This window comes from Capsicum annuum, chromosome 11 (assembly GCF_002878395.1).
Source record: "Capsicum annuum cultivar UCD-10X-F1 chromosome 11, UCD10Xv1.1, whole genome shotgun sequence".
Classification (NCBI taxonomy): Eukaryota; Viridiplantae; Streptophyta; class Magnoliopsida; order Solanales; family Solanaceae; genus Capsicum; species Capsicum annuum.
The window spans coordinates 128,383,022-128,407,200 of record NC_061121.1 but is presented as its reverse complement, the minus strand read 5'-3'; positions in this window follow the sequence as shown (position 1 = coordinate 128,407,200).

The following is a 24,179-nucleotide window of genomic DNA, read 5'->3' as shown; positions in this document are numbered from 1 at the left end:
GTTGGATAGTTTCCATTACTGTTAAAGTAGTTCCCTGTTGGGACATTAATAATGATAACACATATAATTTTTTTGTTATTTATACTATGTTGGCATTATTAATTTTTCTATACTATCATTATTAATTTTACTATACTATCATTATTAACATTTTCAACAAATTTCTTTAGGTATCATTATTGGAAGAATTAATAACAAAAGGGGTTGATTGTCATGGTGAATGGATCGAGAAGAACATTTGATTTATTTGGCATTGGAAGGATGATGAAATGTCATAGACGATAGCGATGACAGTTCAAAGAGATGTTTTATATGATGATTTTGTGACTTAATCATCAACGTTTCTAAAATTGTCAACCAAAAGATCTTTTCATTAGTTACATGCACAATTCTATTGAAAATCAGAAGGTCCTACTTTTTAAGATAAGCGATCAAGTTCGCTTGCATTCTTAGTGAGTGATGCAGCTAGGCCCATTTTAAGGGTGTACATAGTTGAAAAAACAATAGAGAATCAGAATGTAGGACAAGAACAACAAGATACATTTAATAATAAATTGGATGATGTGGACACAAATATTTCAGATGATGAGAGTGGAGGTAAAATGGAGGAGGACCAAACACCTACAACCGTTGTTGTGAGCATTATGATGGGCAGTGCTCAATAAACACAGTCGAGCAATCTTCACAATTTTACAAGGAAATGACATTCAAGAACAAGGAAGAATCAGTCACTTCATTGCATATTGCTTGCTTGAAAAAACGATTCCAGACTCAAGAAGGTGATTAATTTAAGTAGTATGTATTATTTTAGATGTGCACATTCAGAGTACAAGTGGTGTTTGAGAGTTATGAAATTCATAAGTTCTGATAAATTCTGCGTTAAAGCTTATGAAAAGTATCACACGTGTGGTTCGTAGCATATTACGAACCATAATTCATACACCATGGCAAAGGTCACCGATAAATACTTCAAAAATAGCTTCCCCAATGACAAAAACCCATATATAAGAAATATGATCAATTAACTCCGTACAAAATTGGGTTGTAAGGTTAGTTATTGAAATATTTATAAGGGCATGGAGATTGCAAAGTCCTTGATTAGGGGAACACATGAGTACGGGTATGCAGTGCTTGATGCGTACCATTATATGCTTGAGTTTGCAAATTCAGGAAGTAAGACGATATTGCAGGTTGATGAAAATGGCACGTTCAAGTACTTTTTTTGTAGCCTATGCGACTAGGATTCTTGGTTATCAATAAATGAGAAAAGTCATAGCCGTCGACGGAACATTCTTGAAGAGCAAGTATGAAGGAGTTTTGTTTTCCGCGATGACACTGGATGCAGAGAATCACATATTTTAGGTGGCTTAGGAATGTGATGCCTCAAATCAATATTTTTTTGAACAAATTAGAAGCTATTTAGATGATAACCATGAAGTTGTGTATAATTTCTGATAGGCATCCAAGTATTCAAAAAATGATTTCAATTATCTATCCTTCAGCTCACTATGATTGTTGAATGGGGAACCTTGGAAAAAATATTCGAAACAAATATCACAATTCAAAGTTTGCGTCTCATTTTTATAAAGAAGCTAAAGCATATGATAAAGTTGACTTCATTGACCATTTTAATCAAATAAGGGATATGGTACTCAAGACAGTGGAACATCTCGAACGTGTCAAATTCAACAGATGGAGTTAGATATTTTGTTTTAAAAATAGGTATATTATTATAAATTTAATGTCTTATTTGAGTTTATTGTAATCCTATGTCTTACTAAGTGATTTTTTTATATAGGCATAATATTATGATGTCAAACATAGTTGAACCGGTGAATGGAATGTTTGACATTGAAAGAGACAACAACAACAACAACAACAACAATAACAAACCCAGTATATTACCACATAGTGGGGTCTGGGGAGGGTAAAATATACGCAGTCCATACCACTATCCTCGAAGGAGTAGAGAGGCTGTTTCCGATAGACCCCCGGCTCAAGACAAAAGACCATAGACCAACAGTCGTGCAACATGATAAAGAACAAAGAACCAACATCCACAAAAATAAAGTATAATTAACCAAAAGGCAAGCAATATGCTAAAGTAACAAAAGAACCAATATTCACAAAAAAATAGTATAATTAACAACCCAAGGACCTCCTCCCCCATAACTGGAACTCCCAACCAAGCTATCCTTAAACCTCCTAACTACGGACTACGACTTGACCATCCACCTTAGCCTTCTAGTTTAATACTCTTACTCCAAACCTTCCTATCTAGGGTCATGTCCTCAGCAAGCTGTAACTGTTCTATGTCACGTCTAATCACTCCTCGCGAGTACATTTTTGATTTACCCCTACCCCGCTCGAAATTCTCCAAGGCCAACCTCTCACATCTATGGACTGGGGCATCTGTGCTCCTTCTCATCACGTGGCCAAACCATCTCAACCTTACTTCCTGCAACTTATCCTCCACCAAAACCACTCCCACCTTTTCCCGAAAAGTCTCATTCCTGACCCTGTCCGTCTTCGTAAATCCACACATCCAATGCAATATTTTTATTTCCGCAACCGTCAACTTTTAGACGTGAGAATTCTTAATAAGCCAACATTTTGCCCCATATAACATGGCCGAACGAACTCAGCTTTATAGAATTTACCTTTAAGCTTAAGAGGCACCTTCTTATTGCATAAAATTCCCGAGGCAAGCCTCCATTTCATCCAACCTGCCCCAATAAAATGGAAGACATCCTCATCAATCTCCACATTCCCCTGGATCATAGACCCAAGATACTTAAAACTATCCCTCTTACAAACCACCTGCGACTCCAACTACACCACTACATTGTCCTCTTGCCTCAAGTCGCTAAACTTGCACCCCAAGATACTTAACAGGCCTCTTGACATTGAAAGAGAATTTTCCATTATTGCTCTATTTGATGAAATAAACATGAGGTTTGTAAAATTATTTCACGAGAGTAATTTGGAGTTAGTAAACTCACCAAATAAACTTGTTTCTTCAATGAAAAAATAAATATCAAAGTACATCAATTCAAAGAATAAGTTATCGGCTAATCAAATTGCCAATTACAATTCAATATCAATGGTCATGGTGATGTTGTCACGATCGATCTTCAAAGAAGAACTTGTACATGTAGAGTTTTTGACTTGGATAAAATACCTTGTCCATATGCTATGACAGCGCTTCGAGCCTAATATGGTGCACAATTTGAAAATCAGATTTATGAATACTCATCGCCATGTTATCTAGTGGAAAAATATATAATTTCATGTTATGAGGATATTAATCCGATGCATACTAAAGATTCTTGGATTGTTCCTGTGTAGATTATAGAGAAAAAAAATACCTCCTTTATATGTTAACATAAGTAAATCAAAAAGAAGGCGAATGAAAAGGAAGCATGGAGTCGGATAATTATTTCCAACAAGAAAAAATAAGTGCTCCATATGCAAGTCGATTGGCTACAAAAGAACTACATGTCCGGATCAAAATGCACCATAAATATTGTAATAGTAAATAGTCTTGTTGTTGGTCAAGTTATGAACTTAATAATTTTAACTTATTGTTGATAATATATGTTATTTATTATATAAAATATGTTTTTACTTATGGTCCAATAATTAATTTGTGCATCAATAGAAAAAAGTAATGAAAAATTAAATAAAGACAATACAATACAAAAATATTTCCAACAGATGACCCATCTGCTACAACAGGTGACTCATATGTTAGAAGAAATCAAACAAGTCTTGCTATTAGATTGATTTCTTCCAATAGATGCATCATTTGTTGCAATATGTGAGTCATCTGTTGGAATAAATCAAAACTCTTAAAGACCTATTTTGATTTCTTTCAACAAATAACTCATCTGTTGCATTAATAAAAAAGGTAATAAGAAATTAAATAAATACAATACAATATAAAAAATATTTCTAATAGATGACCCATCTGTTGTAATATGTGACTCATTTATTAGAAAAAATCGAACAGGTCTTGCAACTAGATTGAGTTCTTCCAACAGATGCTGTGGTAACAGATAGGTCATCTATTTGAAGAAATCAAACCTCTTGAAGATCTATTTTGATTTCTTCCAACAGAGCTATTAGTTTCAATAGATGAGTCATCCGTTGAAAGAAATCATACCTCTTGAAGACCTTTTCTGATCTCTTCAACAGATGGCCTATCTATTACAACAGATAGGTCATCTGTTGGAATAAATCATATCTCTTGAAGACCTATTTTAATCTCTTCCAACATATGACCTATCTGGTGCAACAAATGAGTCATCTCTTAGAAGAAATCAAACCTCTTGAAGATCTATTTTTTATTTCTTCCAATAGATTAATATCATCTATTGTAACTGTGATGCCCCAAAGTTTTTCTTAGCTAAATTTTGTCCCTAAAATATCAAGCATTGGCTTCTAGAATGATTTATACTTTTTTTCCCAGTGGAATCCCTTATATTTCAACTTTTTATTTCGTAGATGATTGAATAAGTTTTCCGTCGACATAAGATGCGTCTAAAACGGACACTCGGTGAAGGAGTTATGGTTATTTTAAGTCCTAGTCGTAAAACACCGTCATTCCTGTCCTTGGCGTATCACGGAGAGGGTGTAAATGACGATGGTCAATTTCCAGTAGGACTCAGCAATGGTGGCACATCGCGGAGTGGGCCAAATTTCCATTTGTCAATTTCCAGTGAGCCTCCGCGATAATGGCGCATCGCAGTGGCCCATGAAATCGGGCTCCCAGTTATATTTTAATACCGGTCTTATTAAGGGTATATTGGGTGTTTTTCCACACCTTTATAAGTCCAAACACGAGATTTCAACCCCACTTAAGCATATTACTCATACATTTACCAAAAATATTCAAGAACACTCTTTAGGGTTCCATATTGATAATCCAAATAAATCAAGATTCAACCGTGGGTTTTCAAAACAAATTGAATATTTGGAATCCCCAAGCCGTGGGTATCAAGAAGCATCCTTTAAATTTCTAGATAGAGGTACGTGGGGTTTATCCTAAAAAACTACATGGGCTTAAAATCATTAGAACATGATTTTTAGATTTTTTTATGCATGAATTTCAAAGGGGTTTTGGAATCTATGTTCTAAATTACGTACTCCAAATGTTTTAATGTTACTATTATTTTGACCTTGTGGTCCTATCCCCTAAATTGATTTACATGTATACGTATATGTATGAAATTTGAGATTTAAGATCGTTGAGAGAATAAATTATGAACTCCCTCCGTGTATTGAATTAAAGATTATAGTTTTGTGATTTGAAAGATATTTTCATAATATTATAGCATTTGAGCATGATTTGAAATTATTGAGAGAGTATTTCTTGAAATAAATGTGTTCTTGTGTTTAAGAGAAAGAATTGCATGTGAATTTAGAACTTTGACATAACCACCTTGTACTGTACTACTGAAATACTTGACAAAGATGAGTTCCTTGTATGTGCTTACATGAGGTTTGAGAAAGAGTTTCTTTGAATTGAATTATTGAAATGGTGGTCCCTAAACTTGTGCTTTGAAAATAGAGATTTATGATAGACTAATAATGGCTCAGAGATGTGACTTGCAAGTCAATGGTATGACATACCATATGTATTTATTCCATAACAGATTATGTTTTCAGAGCATGTTTTCAGAGTATGTTTTCAGAGACTGTATGTTTTGATAGAGTTTTAAAAAGGGGCTTAAAGAGGGTTAGGTGGTTACCTGAAGAAAGCGCAAGTTCAAGCAACTCTTAGCCTGAAATCGTATTTACCGATACGGGTAGATTATTATTGTATGCTGGCGATGGCCGTGTGGCATAGTAGATTCAGAGACTCCAACCCTTGAGGCACACTTGGGTTGGGGGCTTCGCTGTCGAGTTAATGGCAGTTTCCATATAGCCCATGGAATTTTCAGAGTTGTAGGGTATACCACCTAGCACAGAAGTAACACAGATTTCTCAGAGTTAAGATGATTTTTACAGAGTCTTTAACATGCCCATGTGAATTCTTGCTCTCATATATGTTGAATAATAAATGATTATTTTGGACATTCTATGCATACCAGTACATCTGTATTGTCCCCCCTACCTCTCAGGTTCTAAGACTCAGTCTAGGGGTCCAGATAAGCAGTACATAATTTAGACAACTGATTAGATTCTGCAGTAGTGAGCCTTCTCTATTTTAGAAGGCCTGTCTTTTCAAATTATGTCACTTATTTCAGTTTTGGTCTATTGGGGGCCTTGTCCCAGTTTCAGACAGTTGTCAGATTTTCATGTAGTAGAGATTTCGCAGACTGAGTCAGATGTTATTTAGATGTAGTTGATTTACCGTTTCCATACTTGTGTTGAATTCAGAATTGACCATGTTTCCATAGCAGATTATGTTTCCATATTTTCTTTTATTATATGAATGTTGTGCATGATTACCAAATAGAGAAGGGCGTTCCAGGCCTTCATGGTTTGGGATGTCCCTCACGACTAGGCCCTCGTTCGGGTCGTGACAGTAACAGATGATGCATCTGTTGGAAAAGGTCAAACAACTAGCAATACCTATTTTTATTTTTTACAACAGATGAATCCTCTATTGCAATAGATGGGTCATTTATTGAAATAAATCAAACAACTAGCAAGACCTATTTTGATTTCTTTCAACAGGTTAGTCATCTATTACAATAGATGTCTATATTTGTTTGATAATTGACGAGTCAGTTGTTGCGATAGATTAGCCATCTGTTTCAAAATATATGTACATTGATTTAACTAATTTAATTCATATTAAATCATGATTAGCAATAAATTAATTAATTTAACTATAATTATCTTTCAATTAATAAGTTCCATTATAATTTTAATCAATTTTATAGTCATTACATGTCCAATTAAGTGTATTAGTGATAACGCTCAAATTACACTCTTGAATAGATGTAAGCGATCATTGTCAATACAATAACCCAACTTCATTTGGGGTCAAATCCACAAGGAGTGAAGACACGGAATTTAAAGCTCAAGAGTGTAAATAGTCAACTAGGAGTTGACCCATAATGTGTATGAAACAACCATAAATGTAAAATGGGGGAATCAGTTTGAATATTTTATAGTAACAATTTCCTTGCTTTTAGAATACTATCTTGGGATTGAAAATTATAAGAGTGTAATCAATTGGGAGTAGGCCTTGGGGTTATGCAATTCTAGGTATGATTTCATGCATGGGTACTTGACAATTTATTCGGATTTAGCTAGGAGTTGTGAGTAGGCTAGATTTGACGGTATTGATGTGAATCTTTCAATAAAATTCCAAATTTCAGAAATGAGTTCTTTCGAACACCTCATAAGTGTAACAATTTGAGATGACCCAACCCTGGGCCTTGTCGTAATGGGCGTCCCAAGTCCGTCTCAGACCAGAGACCACCTCCGTTACCCAACCCAACCTCCAACTGCCTGTCCTGAAGCTGATCATGTAACAACGTAGCATAACAGCTCACATAAAGACTCTAGGAATAGATCACAACCGTAACCGACCCAATCGAGTCCAACCATCCCATAACCATAATCCAACCATGCCAAACCATACCAAACAAGGGCCATAAACTAGGCCAAAATCAAAGACATTCCAAAACGTAATATAATTAATCCCAAAATGTAATATGATTGAACAGTAAGAAATTATGTTCGATGATGCAACCTCCCAGCTTATTCCAATGCCAAAGCCGATACCAAAACCGATCCCGCACATTTCAACCCATAGAAGTACACAATGCCTCTAACCAAGAGAGTAATGAAATTCGATGGGACATGCCCCCAACCACAGCCAAAACCAATATCCAAAATAAAACCAAATTGTCTAGGAATACCCATAACATAAAATGATGCCTTCCGAAAGGATGAAATATCACCACTTCAATCTAATGTTGTCCCCAAGTCATTCTCTATGTAGGAGAAGAAGAACGGCTGGTTCCTGCATAGCATGGGCATACAACTGCCAGTAAATGGGGTTAGCGAGTGACCGCTAGCATGATCTCATGGTAAGGATAAAATAATGCCATTTATAAACCAAGTGAAATCATCCATATGCACACAACCAAACATATATATATATATATATATATAACCATATCGGGAAAAGGGAACGGGTTTAGCATGCCTTTAAAACCTTTACCTGGGCTATATAGCTTTGCCGTTCTAAACCACCCACGGGCTATATGGGTTCAGCTTTCCCTGCTGAAAAGGCCCTAGAGTTATAGCCACATGAACAAGGAAGTATCCCTTGGGATGACTAGTACATCCCCAAAATAAAGTGTGACACCAACCTCATATCGGCAAATATGAGTTTCCAGTTTTGGTCCCCCCGGGACATCCACCTTCTACGGTTTTGCTACACATCCCCGCAGTATTGCCCAATTAAAACCAATTTTCAAATAACCAAACCATTATCCATTTATTAACCAAGGCCATTGATGTTGATATCGTCATACCGACCCTTACTTGTAAGTATCATCCATAGCTAACCATATATAGGTATAAGGAGACGTTCAAGTGCCCTTCCATTTACCGTATTAAACCACTTGGGAGACTTCCATGTTCTCCAAAACCATAAACAATTATCCTTTAGCCTTTCCAAACCATTTAAACCATGCATAATTCCTTTACTAAGTTTAAAACATGCAAGAGTTCCATTAAAAGAAGTCAATGCAATAAACATATCTTTATAAGTATTTTGTCAAACATATTGGGGGCATAATATGACCAAAACCAATTCAAATTACCTATAAGCCATTCCCATTCAATTCAATTATCCAAAACTACCATTAATTCATATAAAAACCATAATTAAAACCATGGTAAACCATAACCGTACCATTTAACATCAAAACCCCCAAATCATATTTGAAAGCCAAAATCATGTAATAGTAAAACCATGAAAACATTCATATAAACCATGCCTTTAAGTAAAATTAACAATGAGGGAAGAGAACATGCCTTAACCAAGATGATGATGAAATAAAATCAGTAAGACAAGCCCCAAATTGATCCCTTAGTTGAAACCCTAGCTCCCCTTGCCCAGAAGCTCTTCGGAGAATTATGAAGTGTTTAGAAAGAGTTTCAAAGTGTTAATGAATAGAATAATGGGGTAAAAACCCTTCTAAGTAAGTTAGAAGTTGTGGGACCCTATTAGGATAAGTGGGAAAATATCCAAAATACTCCCACTTAAGTTGCATTAAAATTTCATCACAGGGATATGACCGACCCACACAAGTCGTACCCTCCGATACGATCGGTATCCACCACTCGCATCCTGTAATCAACCCTTGGATCAAACACTATCCAGTATATGACTCATCCAACCAAGTCTTAACCACAACATACGATCCGTATCCATGACCCATATCCCTGGCAGAATCAAATACCTGGAGGATTGAACACTGCCTACCATACGAGTCCCTTGTATAATTCGTACCCTGGCTTATGGCTCATAGTGAGCCACTCGTACTCAGATCCAACCTAAGTAACCAAGTCTAAGATTAAGTTAAGGAACCAAACGATCTATAACCACCAATACGACTCATACCCCTAGGTCGTATCCATTCCTGTATCCTAAATCCATCCTACCAAACAACACTGGTCAGTTTACGAATGGACCACACCATCCATACCCCAACATACATCTCGTACCTATAAGTCGTATTGGGTCTAGATATTAGAATGCCAGGAAATTTTCTAAGGTCCAGAAACAGGGTGTTTCAGTCTCTCCCACTAGGAACATTTGTCCCCGAATGACGGGTAAGGTAGGGGTAACTACACGCATGAGTCATTTGAATTATGTTATCAAACATATTACCAATCTTTAACAAAGTTCAAAAACAAAGAGGCAAAGATATAAATCTTCCCTTTAACAAACTCTCAAAACAAAGATGTGTTGAAGACACATACCTTTTGTACGAATTCCAGGGGAAGAAAACAAATACGGATATTTGGACTTCATGTCCTCTACTGCTTCCCATGTAGCTTTTTCCGCCTCATGGTTCCGCCAATAAACCTTAATTGAAGCCACATCTGTGGTCCTCAACCGACGAAGCTGCCTATCCAAGATCTCAATCAGGACTTCTTCATAAGACAAAGAATCAGGGAGACCCAATCATTCCAAAGGAACAACCGAATAAGGATCACTAATGCACTTCCTCAACATGGAAACATGAAAAATCGGATAAACCAAACTCAAGCGAGAAGGCAACTCCAGCTCATAGGCAATATTACCAACTTTCAGTAAAATCTCATAAGGACTCACATACCAGGGACTGAGCTTTCCCTTCTTGCCAAATCGTACTACTGCCTTCATGGGAGATACCTTGAGGAAAACCTTATCCCCAACTTCAAACTCCATGTCTCTACGCCTAATATCTATATAGGACTTTTGGCGACTTTGGACAGCCTCAAGCCTATCCCGAATCACCTTCACCTTATCCATAGCATGATAAACCAAGTTGGGACCAAATATATCTGCCTCACCAAGCTCAAACCAACCAATAGGAGACCTACACCTCCTACCAAATAATGCTTCCAAAGGGGCCGTACAAATACTAGAATGATAACTATTGTTGTAAGAAAACTCCACCAAAGGTAGATGCTCATCCCAATTTCCACCATAATCAATCACATAGTTCACAAGCATATCCTTCAATTTCTAAATAGTTCTCTCCACTTTCCCATCCATCTGCAGATGAAAAGCAATACTCATATTCACCTTGGTCCCCAACCCTCTCTGTAAAGATCGTCAGAAGTGAGACGTAAACTGCATACCACAATCAGAAATAATTGAAACAGGCACCCCGTGTAGCTTCAAAATCTCCTGAAGATACAGCTTCGCATAATCCTCCATCGAAAAGGTAGTCTGCACTGATAAAAAGTATGTAGAATTAGTTATCCTATCCATGATGACCTAAATCAAATCATATTAACTCCAAGACCGAGGAAGACCGATAATGAAGTCCATATTGATCACTTCCCACTTTTATTCGGGCAAATTAATTTCTTGATACAACCCTTTTGGCTCATGTGCTCAACCTTAACATATTGACACACCATGCACTTAGCCACAAAATCAGCCATATCCCTCTTTATTACATTCCACGAATAGATCTCCTTGAGATCATGATACATCTGTGTCAAGTTAGTATGAACAACATAGCGCAACTCATGTGGCTCGGCCGAAATCCTTTGTCACAACCCATCGACATCAGGAATGCACAACCTCCCTTGGTTCCACAAAGTACCATCGCTACTGATCTTAAACACCACTACCTTTTTCCCACCAACGTCACTCTTGATTTTTATCTAGATGGGATCTAACACTTGATTCAACTTAATCTCCGCACCAAGATATGATCGAACCACTTCTTGCACCACCACACCACCATTCTTGGAGTCTAAGAGGCGAACTCTAAGATTAGCCAAATGGTGAATATCCTTTACCAATTCCCATTTTTCTTCTTTCGCATGAGCCAAACTCCCCATGGATAACCTGCTAAGATCATCAACAACCACATTAGCCTTACCAGGGTAATAGTGAAGACTCATATCATAATCCTTGAGAAGCTCAAGCCATCTTCTCTGCCTGAGATTAAGCTCTTTCTGAGTGAACACATACTGTAGACTCTTATGATCAGAAAAGATATCCATGTGAACACCATACAAATAATGCCACCATATTTTCAAAGCAAACACAACTGCCAATAACTCCAAATCATGAGTAGAATGATTCCTCTCATGTACCTTAAGCTGCCTGGAAGCATAGGCAATCACCTTTCCATGCTGCATCAACACACAACTAAGCCCTACCCGAGATACATCCTAGTAAACCGCAAATCCATCATTGCTTTCTGGCAAAGTCAGAATTAGAGTCGATGTTAACTTTTCCTACAACTTCTTGGAACTCCCTTCATAAACAAATGACAAAGAAAACTTGACCTTCTTCTGAGTCAACTCAGTCAAGGAGCAGCTATCGATGAAAAGCTTTCCACAAACCGCCTGTAATACCCGATTAAACCTAAGAAGCTCCGAATGTCGGATGGAGTCTTAGGTCTAGGTCACCTCTTCACCACAACAAACTTTGGTGAATCCACCATTATTCTTTCACTAGAAATAATATGACCCAAGAAAGTTATAGAGTTCAATCAAAACTCACACTTGGAGAACTCGACATACAACTATTGTTTCTTTAAGGTCTGCAACACTATACGGAGGTGATTATCATGATCCACCTCACTCTTCAAATAAACCATAATGTCATCAATAAACACAATGACGAAGAGATCCAAATACCGATGGAAAACTCTATTCATCAAATCCATAAACGCCGCTGGAGCATTAGTCAACATGAATAACATCACCAAGAACTCAAAGTTCCCATACTGAGTACAAAAAAACGTCTTAGGGATATCCACCTCCCTAATCTTTAGCTGATGGTACCCAAATCAAATATCTATCTTAGAAAAGAACTTGGCACCTTGCAACTGGTCAAACAGATCATCTATCCTTGGAAGAAGATACTTGTTCTTGACCACCACCTTGTTCAGCTGCCTATAGTCAATGCACATCCAAAGGGAACCATCCTTCTGGGGCACAAATAACACTGGTTCACCCTAAAGAGATACACTAGGATGAATAAAATCCTTATGTAAAAGATCCTTAAGTTGCTCCTTGAGTTTCCTTAACTTAGTCGAAGCCATTCTATACGGAGGAATAGAAATTGGATGAGTTTCCAAAATTAGATCAATACCAAACTCTATTTCCCTATCTAGAGGAACACTAGGAAAATCATCCGAAAAGATATCTGGAAACTTATTAACCACAGAAACTGTCTGAAAAGAATGACCTTCCAAGTTAGAATCTTTAACCCAGACTAAGTGAAAAAGATAACCTTTAGAGATTAACCTTCGAACTCTAAGATAAGAAATAAACCTCCCCTAGAAGCTAAAGGAACACGCTTCTATTCTATAATTGGCTCACCAGGGAACCTAAGGATAACCCTATAGTTCTACTATCAAAAGACGCATAACAAGAGTGTAACCAGTCCATACCCAGAATAACATCAACATCCACCATATCCAACTCAAATAGATCTACCTAGGTCTGTTTGCCACCAACAGATACCACACCACCTATAGAATTTCTTAGCAATAACCGAGTCACCTACTGGGGAAATAAGAAAAGGATCTGAAATAACTTTTGGATCAAAACCAAAAGATACAGTCACATAAGGAGTCACATAGGAGAGAATGGACCTAAGATCAAGCAAACAATGTACGTCATGAGAGAAAACCTATAACGTACCTATAACGACATCAGATGATGCCTCAAATTTTTGTTGGGACATTAAAGCATACAAAGTGTTTCGACCAACACTAGAACCAGGAGCAGTAATAGAAGCTTATGTAACACCACCAGGTGTAGGAGCAGAAAATAAAGCCACTACAATCTTATTTGTCCCCGTAGCAACCTTATTAACCGAACAATCCCTGAGCCGATAGAATGCTTGAACACACTTTAAGCATTTGTCCTTCCCTTCATCGTAATAACCCTGATGAGGAAGACCACAGAATCTACAAGGAGGGCATGAAGAAACTGACTAACATCCATTTACCTAAGATTGCGCACCCTACACCCAAAAATTATCACCACCGTGATGACGCCTGTTGCTTGACTAATAAGGTGTACTAGCAGAAGAGCAGGAACCATAACTCCCCCATTTCTTTGTTTGGCATTTGCCACCATCTCGACCACCCTGAGACTGAGCACTTCTCTGATCAGAAAACCCGCTCCTCTTACCTTTCTTATCCCCAAAACCCACCCACTTTCTCTTTTCATCCTTCATTTTCTACATATGAATAGTCAACTAAGAGATGTCTATACCTTTAATCAACAAGGCAGTCTTGCTCTCCAAATCAAATCTTGATTCAACCTAAAAGAAAAATTCCTCATTCCTGCCTGTATGTCAGCCACTAAATCAGGAGCATACCTTGAAAATTGGTAAAACTTTTAAGGCATATTCCTTGACAGACATTCTCCCATGCTTGAGGTTCACAAACTCCTCCATCTTTGCTTCCCTCAACTTTAGGGGAAAGAAATGACCCAATAAAGCACTAAAGAAGGCATCCTATAAAGATGACTCCTCCACATCTTCTCTATCTATATCCCACTCTTCATACCACTGATATGCAATATCTTTGAGCTGATAAGCTATAAAGTTTACCCCCTCTACATTGGTAGCCTGCATCACCCGATATATTTTTTCCATTTTATTCAAGAATCCCTGTGGATCCTCCTTCACCTTTACTCTATAAAAAATGGAAGGAATCATCTTCATAAATTATCCAACCCTTGTGGCCTCAGCAGACAAAGCACCATACACATCTCGCTCATCCTAAGCAACAACCAGTTTCATAATAGTATGAATAGACTGCCAAAATTTTTTATTAGTCACCTCGCCTTGAAGAGGACTAGTAGCACCCGGTGAAACTCCAGAACTATCAGGGATAGGACCATCAGATCAAAGATGAACCCCAAAAGTAGGATTCACCCCTTCAACAATACCCCCAGATGGGATAGAATAATTTTCTTGTGTTCCATATCTACAAAGCATGATCTAAAAGACGAATAAACAAGGACTAGAAAAGATTCCAGAAATGAGACCCCAAGCTTGATAATAGAATATCAAGAAAGTGAAAGATTCCTAAATCCCTTGTAGCCTTTCCCTTATGAGTGTGGCGCGCTACACACCCCTACAAAAGACTATACTTAACATAGCTTTGTGGACTCTCAATTGACCATGAACCTAGGCTCTGATACTAACTTGACATGCCTGGCTCTAGGGCCTTATCATAATAGGCATCCCAAGTCTATCTCGGATAGGGGACCACCCCCGTTACCCAACCCAACCTCCAACTGCATGCCTTGAATTAGCTAAATTTTGAGTATGTAACAAAGTAGTGTAATAGCTCACATAAAGACCCTAGAAATAAATCACAATCGTGACAGACCCAACCGAGTCCAACCATACCATAACCATAATCCAACCATGCCAAACCATACCAAACAAGACCCATAAACCAGGCCATAACCAAAAAAGTTCTAAAACATAAATTAATTAATTCCAAAATATAATATGATGGAACAATGAGAAATTATGTCTGATGATTCCAGCCTCCCAGCTTATTCTAATGCCAAGGTCTACACAAATACAGATCCTGCCCATTCCAATCCATAGAAGTACCATAAAGACTTTAACCGAAAAGTAAAGAAATCTGGTTGGAACATGCCTCCAACCATAGCCAAAACCAATATCCAAAATAAAACCATAATATTTAGGAATATCCATAACATGAAATGATGCCTTCTGAAAGGATAAAAGCTTACCACTTTAGTCCAATGCTATCCCCGAGTTATTCTCTATGTAGAAGGAGTAGAACGACCAGTTCCTGCATAGCATGGGTATACAACCGCCAGTAGATGGGGTTAGCGAGTGACCGCTAGCATGATCTTAGGGTAAGGATAAAATAATTCTATTTATAAAACCAAGTAAAACCATTCATATGCACACAACCAAACACACATACATATACACACACACATATATATAACCATGTCGTAAAAAGGGACTTGGTTTAGCATGTCTTTAAAACCTTTACCTGGGCTATGTAACTTTGATATCCTAAACCACCCACGGGCTATATGGGTTCAACTTCCCCTGCTGAAAGGGCCCCAGTACGTGTAGCCTCACAACCAAGGAAGTATCCCATGGGATGACTTGTACATCCCAAAATAAAGTGTGACATAATGTAGACAGTCACCAAGACAACCCTCATATCGGTAAATATGAGCTTCTAGTTTGGGTCCCCCAGGACCTCTACCTTCCACAGCTTTCCTACACATCCTGCTATTATTGCCCAATTAAAACTAATTTCAAAATAACAAAACCATTATCCATTTATTAACCAAGGCCATTGATATTAGTATCGTCATACCAAGCCATACTTGCAAGTATCATCCATAGCCAACCATTTATAGGTTTAACGGGACTTTTAAGTGCCCTTCCATTCACCATATTAAACCACTTGGGAGACTTCTATGTTACTCACAAGCACAACCAACTAGCCTTTAGTCTTTCCAAACCATTTAAACCATGCATAATTCTTTTACTAAGTTTAGAACATGCAAGAGTTCCATTAAAAGAAGTCAATGCAATGAACATATCTTTATAAGTATTTTGTCAAACACATTGGGGGCATAATATGACCAAAATCAATTCCAATTACCAATAAACCATTTCCATTCAATCCAATTATCCAAAACCACTATTAATGCATATAAAAGCATAATTAAAACCATGGGAAACTATAACCAACCATTTAAAATCCAAACCCCAAATCATATTTGAAAGTCAAAATTATGTAATAGTAAAACCATGAAAACATTCATATTAACCATTCATTTAATAAAAATTAACAATGAGAGAAGAGAACATGCCTTAAACCAGGATGATAATAGAAAGCTATCACCAAGACAACCCCTAATTTAATCCTTTAGTTGAAACCCTAGCTTTCCTTGCCCAAAAGCTCTTGAGAGAATTATAAAGTGTTTAGGAAGAGTTTCTAAGTGTTAATTAATAGAATAATAGGGTAAATAACCTTCAAAGTAGGTTAGAAGTAGTGGACCCTATTAGGATAAGTGGGAAAATATTCAGAATACCTCCACTTAAATTGTACCAAAATCCCATTGCACGGATACAACTGACCCACAAAAGTCGTACCCTCTGATATGATCGGTATCTATCACTCGTATCCTGGCCTCATGCGACTTATCCAACAAAGTCATAATCACAACATATGATCTATATCTATGACCCATATCCCTGATAGAATAAAATACCTGGAGGATTTAACACTGCCTACTATACGAGTCCCTGGTATGATTCGTACCCTGGCTTACGGCTCATGGTTAGCCACTGTACTTAGATCCAACCTAATTACCAAGTCTAAGATTATATTAAGGAACCAAATGATCCATAACCACCAATACAACTCGTACCCCTAGGTTATATCCATTCCAGTTACCCAAATCTATCTCACCAACCAACTTTGGTCAGTATATGACCTAACCATACCTTTCCTACCCCAACATACGGCTCGTACCCATGAGTCTTATTAGATCCAGAGACCAGAATCCCAGGAAATTTTTTAAGGTCCAAAAACTAGGGTGTTTCACGATTGCACCAATCTATTTCCTCAATTAACATCCTTATGTCTAAGATATGTCATTAAAGAAATGATTCAAGTTATTGATTATATTTTCAAGGATGGTATGGGTTCAAAGGTAATTTGGGTTTGCAACCCCTAATGCTTAGTTAAATTATGGAATAAATGTAACACCCATCATAAATATCTACTTATTAGAATCAATAAATAACACCCACGCACTAAACATAACCTATTCAAGCATAACCCCAAGATTAAGAATTAGCTACTTATATGGAGAGAAGGTAAAGATATACCAAAATTTCCATTAAATTAATCCATGAAAAATAAAGGAAAGGCACTTCCAAGCTTTGAGTTTCAATAAACCTTAAATAGAAATCACTAATTCCTCACTTGGAAATCACTTTAAGAATTTTCACTCAAGAGTAGTGCAAAAATGTATTCTAAAACTTCACAAATGAAAATTGGTTGTTGGAAATGCTAGGGATCATGCCTTTTATGCATTATGATCGAAAGACATGAAATTCCATCATTGCCCCTGAAATTTGCAAGTCGATCGCTTACATGACTCTTTTGTTCAGTTATGAGACTTCTATGACTGACGTGATAGTCACTTACACGACATCTTTGGTCTCTATCGTGACAATCTTAACTGTTTAACCGGTCGCTTATCCAATCCTCAAATCAGATAAGCGATATTCGAGGGTCATTTTTGAGTTGACTAATTGACTGGTCATATATGTGATCCTAAGATCGAGTAAGCGATAACTAACGGCCGTTTCTGAGATAACAGATTGACGGGTAGCTTATGCAATCCTCAGATTACATAAGCAGTATCTGAGGGTAGTTTTCGAGACACATCTTTAAGCCTTTGCTTTTTTGTTCAGCTAATTTTTTCTTTTTCCTTCCTTTCTTCGACTTTACTTCTTATTCACTAAACTTTCTTGAAAAGCTACAAATACTAGAAATTAGTGCATTTCATAAGGTAATTAGCCTCATATCATCAGTTTAGCCACAATAACTCATAAGAAGTGAGATATCAATGAGTGGTAACATTGCCACTCATCAGCACCCCTAACTAAAATACATTGCTTGTCCTCAAGCAACACAACTTCATAACTCAATGAGACTATCAAATTAAGCTCAACACCGAAGCCAACACTCTCACATCACATGACTATAATGATTATGACTTCGGTTGGTACTAGCAATTAGTCAACAAGCACATGAGTCGCTAACTAAAAAACTCCCTTTAATTCTTTCAAGGACTCAATGAACTTTCAAGAATAATTAAGTAGCAATGACCAATTCTCAATAAGTGACTCGCAATCAATAGTAAATCAAATACACTTCTTCGCCTTATTTTAGTAATATATCAACTTCACTAATATATACTAGTTTACATGCCTTCTCACGGAAGAAAGTCCCAAACACACCATATTTACAACATTCAACAAGGGACAAATGCTCAAACACTCACAGTCACACTCACAAGGAATTTCTAATGAAAACAAGCATCATACCATATGATTTCCCTTATTTACAATCACTACTAACTCAAAAATATTTGGTTGGATATCTTGAAGGAACTTTTCTAGCTTGTGATGTAGGCTCAGGGAAGGGTATAATAAACATTTGGGATAAAAGTGACTACTCTCTCTTAAACTCCATAAAACACTAAAAAAATTAGACTTGGATCATTGACCATTTCATTTTTGTACCTCACACGTGCCTGCCTTTTTCATTTTAGCACACCCGTCTATTGAAAGCATTCTCTTCTTCTATCCTTTTTGCAATTTCTTACCTTTTCTTTTTTTCTTTCCTTTTTGCAATTTCTTACTATTTCTCTTTTTCTTTCCTTTCTTTTTCTCCTTCATTTTCACTCATTGATTTTCTTTAAGGTACTCATTTACATGACCACAGTATATGATTGCCTCTTCCAAGTTCCACCACACCCCCAACTTAGGATTTTAGCCTCAAGTTGGAAATTTCAAGTTCAAGGACGTTAGGGTTCAAGAGAGGGACAATTTTTAAAAGGTTCAAGGCTTGTAATGTGGTTTCTAAAGAAAGGTTAATATGCTCAAATAGGGTAACAAGTGATACCATTCATGCACGGGTAGGATTTTTAGGCTAAAGTATTTTCCAACAATCACAAAAAAGCCTAAGATCAATTCACCAACCGCGTAAAATCAAGACTAGCTTTGAAAGACCAATGGGGAAAGTTCTAGATGACACAAGAATCACTCAACAAATACTCACCACATATGGTATGCAAACTATTTTAGAAGGATTGATTTTACTTCCTACTTAAGAGTAAAATGAGTCATTTTCCACTTTACCACCAACTAAAGATTTGGAGTCACAAAAAGAGAAAAAGCGTTGTCACAACATCATTCACTTTCATGCGTTGCTTTTCGCAAAAAATTTTAGACAGAGGGGATGCATATTTCACATTTCACTATGTAAGACTAACTATTGTTAGTACCAAGCAAGTCACAATTTCTCACTTCGACTCCAATAAAGGCAATAATGCTACAACTACTCATACTTCACCGCAATAATTGGCTACTGAAACTTCACCAATTAATTTACACCCCAATTCGGAGTGCTACGGGTACCCATACTTCCCTTACACAACCAACATCAACACCCAAAAATGATGATTTTTCCTTAAGAATGTCGTTACTCAATCTATCATAGGGAAAGGATCATCCAAAATAACTACCAAAAGAAAGACTAATCTAGAATTGAAAACACAAGAAAGGCAACTAATCCAACAAAATCCAAATAACACATAAGCCCAACAAGGGCACACAATATCCATAAAAATACATCATAAATATCCAAATAATCACATCACATGACTACAGAATGTAAACACGATGCATGACCTACTCAAAAACATCGCAGTGTCCTCACTGCCTAATATCAAAACAAAAGAGAGTAAAGGGGCTCCCTGAATCTGCATCACTAGGTCTCAGCATTATCAGTATCTTAATCCTCACCACCCTCAAGATCAGGCTCATCATCCTCGGACCAATGTGCTAGAATATTATAATCATCCACTTGCCTCAAAGAGGAGAGTGGATCTCTAGGCTTCAACACCCTTTACAAACCCTATACACCCTTCCACATCTGAGTAAAGAATTTATCCTTCTTCTTTTCTCTCTTTTTTATTTTCTCGTGAGACTCACTCAGCTCTTGGTGTCACTTAGATAAGGTAGTATATTCCATCTCCAACCTCAAAATATCGACCCCTTATCACTTCTGGTTCAATAAAAATCTATCATAATCTCACTATAGGACATAAGAGGTGGGGCCCTCAAAAGTTTCACCAGGCCTTATGGGTAATCTAGACACCAACTCTTGAACCATCTGCAACTCATCAATAAACCCCTTAAGTGGTTTTGCGGATGACAGTCTACAAGAATCAAACTTATCCTGAACTAACTTACCCATATCAATCTTTCTTTTTTATCTTTTAAGAGCTGTATCTTCACTGCGCATCTTCAGTAGGTAAATCAATGTCTTTGGTTCTACCCAATTATCATCTTGGTACTCCTCGACTTAGTTGTGAAATCATTTGAAGTAAACCCTGATTTCGAGGTTACCCATGGTACATTCTTACCTGAGCAAAGATTCGAGGCCAACTGAATTTCCGAAGCACAATCCTTTGCCATACACCATATTTATCTCTTCAGCTCTGAATAGAGTATTTTTCCTCTTATCTTTATCACTAGGGTGGATAGTTTTATGGCCTTGAGGTTAGTATAAAACTCTCTAACCCATTGTTCATTGGCATAGCAATGTTCCAGTGCAAAACATAGCCACCCCATTGCCTTCAACCTCTAAGAGAAAGCCAGAAGGGTCTGGAGAACTCACTCAAGGGGGATCTCTCTTTGAGGGAATAATTTTTCCTTGGCCAAGTCTTTATAGTATGTTGCCTGACAGCGGGGAAAGAGGAATTGGTTCTGATCATATTGTCCCTCAACCTCAATTTTATCTATAAGGTGGTGTTACATTGTTAGAGCTGTGTAAAACTAAAAACACCACACAAATATGAGTGCACAAGATTAGTATGCAAAACGATGTCATGAGGGTAGTTGGGGCCAAAGGAATGAGTTAAAAGTCAATTTAGGGGTTAAAGTCAATTTTTAGTATTTTTTGCTTTGCGCAGAATTCAACTTCAAATATTGCATGTGCAATCTAAGGTTGTAATTACGATAGCTTTTTTAACTGAAGGTCAGTGGACCTTTCATCCCCAACACCCAAGATTCAAAATTTTCAACCTTAAAGATGCACCAATAGAAATTCCTACTCAAAAATACACATTCATCATGTAAATTAAGCACTAAATCATGAATCTACCATACAATAATCCTCAGAACTCTTCTCAAACACAAAACCAAACACTTGGTGTGTATAAACCATTTCAACTCTCTCAACTATTTCAAGAACCCATGAGTACTCAAGACTTCCTCATGAATTACACCAAGATGAACTTTTTATACCCAATTTGTACACTTACTTTTCATGGATTTAGCAATTCAATTCAATCAATAACACCAAAATTTCATCCTCTAACTAGTGGGAATAGAGAAAATAGAGGGATTGCCATGATTAATCAACCCAAAAATGATGGAACACATGAAACATACTTGATTTGTGCAAAATAAATTGAAGAGGAGAAAGGGTTTGAGAGACAAGGAGGAGAAATTATTAAAATGAGCTGCTGAACTACGGTTAATTGAACTTGGGGGATTTTGTGAGTTGGGTATCGCTTACACGATATGTGCATCGCTTACGCAATATTTGACCAAATTTGACTGATTGCTTAAGTGATCTATTTGTCATTTTTGCGATACCTGAGGCCCTCAGGCACTAATATTTTACTGACATGACCTGTCTTCGCGTTTCCGGTAACTGAGGCCCTCAGGTGCTGATAGGAAGTTGTTCCATCCCCTATTTTTGAGGTTATACAACCTCGAATTTAATTCCAATCAATTTTTTGGATCTTAACTTGCTCAAATCACTTTCAAAACTCCAAAATTTTGTGGATTAGTCTAAAATAAAATCCTAAAGTATTCTAACAATTAAAATTTAAGGTATAAATGTAAAATTATTGGAAATAATGGGTTGACTTCCATCTAGCGCTTGATTTGACATTGCGGCATAATGCCAATTATCATCATTTTGAATCCTTGAAGCAAAATGACTCAACCTTAGCCATTGTGGGGGGGTCCTCCAACATGGTAATTCCTTAACCTTTGTCCATTTACCACAAATATCTTCTTTTCATGGTCTTCTAACTCAATAGCTCCACTAGGATAAACATTTAAGACCATGAATGAACCCGACCACTTTGATTTAATCTTACACGCAAAGAGTTTTAATCTAGAATTGAAAAGGAGCATATCGCCCACATGAACTCTCATTTTAAAATTTTATCATCATGCCACCTCTTTATATTTTCTTTGTACAGCACGGAGCTTTTATACACTTTGACTCATAAATCTTCTAACTCATGAAGTTGATTTACTCTTGATTTGGATGCATCCACCCAATTCATATTCAACTTCCTTAAAGCCCACAAAGCCTCTTACTACAACTCAATAGGTATGTGACAAGCCTTCCCAAATAATAATTGGTAGGGTGACATACTGATAGGAGTTTTGTAGGTCATCTTATACACCCAAAGAGCATCATCAAGTTGTCTTGCCCAATTTGTACGACCAATATTCACGGTTTTATCAAGGATGGATTTCACTATTTGAGACCTTAACTTGTCCACTAGTTTGGGGATGATACGGAGTAGCGACCTTATGCTTCACCCCATACTTATCAAGCAAGGCACTAAAAACTCGATTACAAAAGTAAGAACCACCATCACTAATAATTACCAGTGGAGTCCTGAATTTTTTAAATATTTATTTCTTCAAGAAGAAGGTGACACTCTTACTTTCATTGTTCGATAGAGAAATAGACTCTACTGTTGAACCCTCAGGGTTGCACCATGATAACGCTCAACTTACATATCAAATTAAGTGTAAGGCAATTGTTTGCAATACAAACCCAACAAGATTTGGGGTTGAATTCATGAGGAACAATGTGAATGGTGATCGAGTATGTTTGAAATGAAAGGTACTTGCTAAGTTCTAACCTAAGGTATAAATATTTTGAGGGATTTTAAATGATTTCAAAAAGATAAATTAGGGATTCTAAAGGTGTAATGCCCCAGAAGTACCCCCTGGACGTCACACGGTGCTTAAGACTACAAATAGCCCTAAGTAAACCCATGATATCTATTCAACTTGAAATTCGTATAAAAAGTGAACTTACATGTACAGAAACTGAAGGTAAACAATTCCATGTCTTAATATAAATCTTTAACTTTGGAAACCCTAAACAAACTCCTTGCACTTAAAACATACACAGTCTGACAAGCCTCTATAGCTAACTAGAAAGCCATTGGACGGACCCAGCTGACCCGAACTTAATCTAAAATCAAATGAAAAAATACTTGCATCAATGAACAGAAGTCTGATAAGCTGGGTACTCAGACTATGAGGACTCACCAAATGTTGAGATGTAGATAACGATGCCCATAGTCAATTGTGTTGCTAGAAACAATCACCAGAACCTACATCATATGACAATGTAGCACATAGTCATATATGTGGGTTAGTTTCTCTAGAATGTACTGAGTATATAGGGGTGAATGCATAAGTAAAACAAGAACTGAACACATATATATATAATAAACTTTCAAATGATACATGCTAAGCGTAATTGACTCACCTTGGACTTGAGTATAACTAAAGAATACAAGAACATAACATGGATAATGACTCATATAAATAAGCTTAGTGAGCCATAACAATTAGTTTATAAAATCTTTGCTTT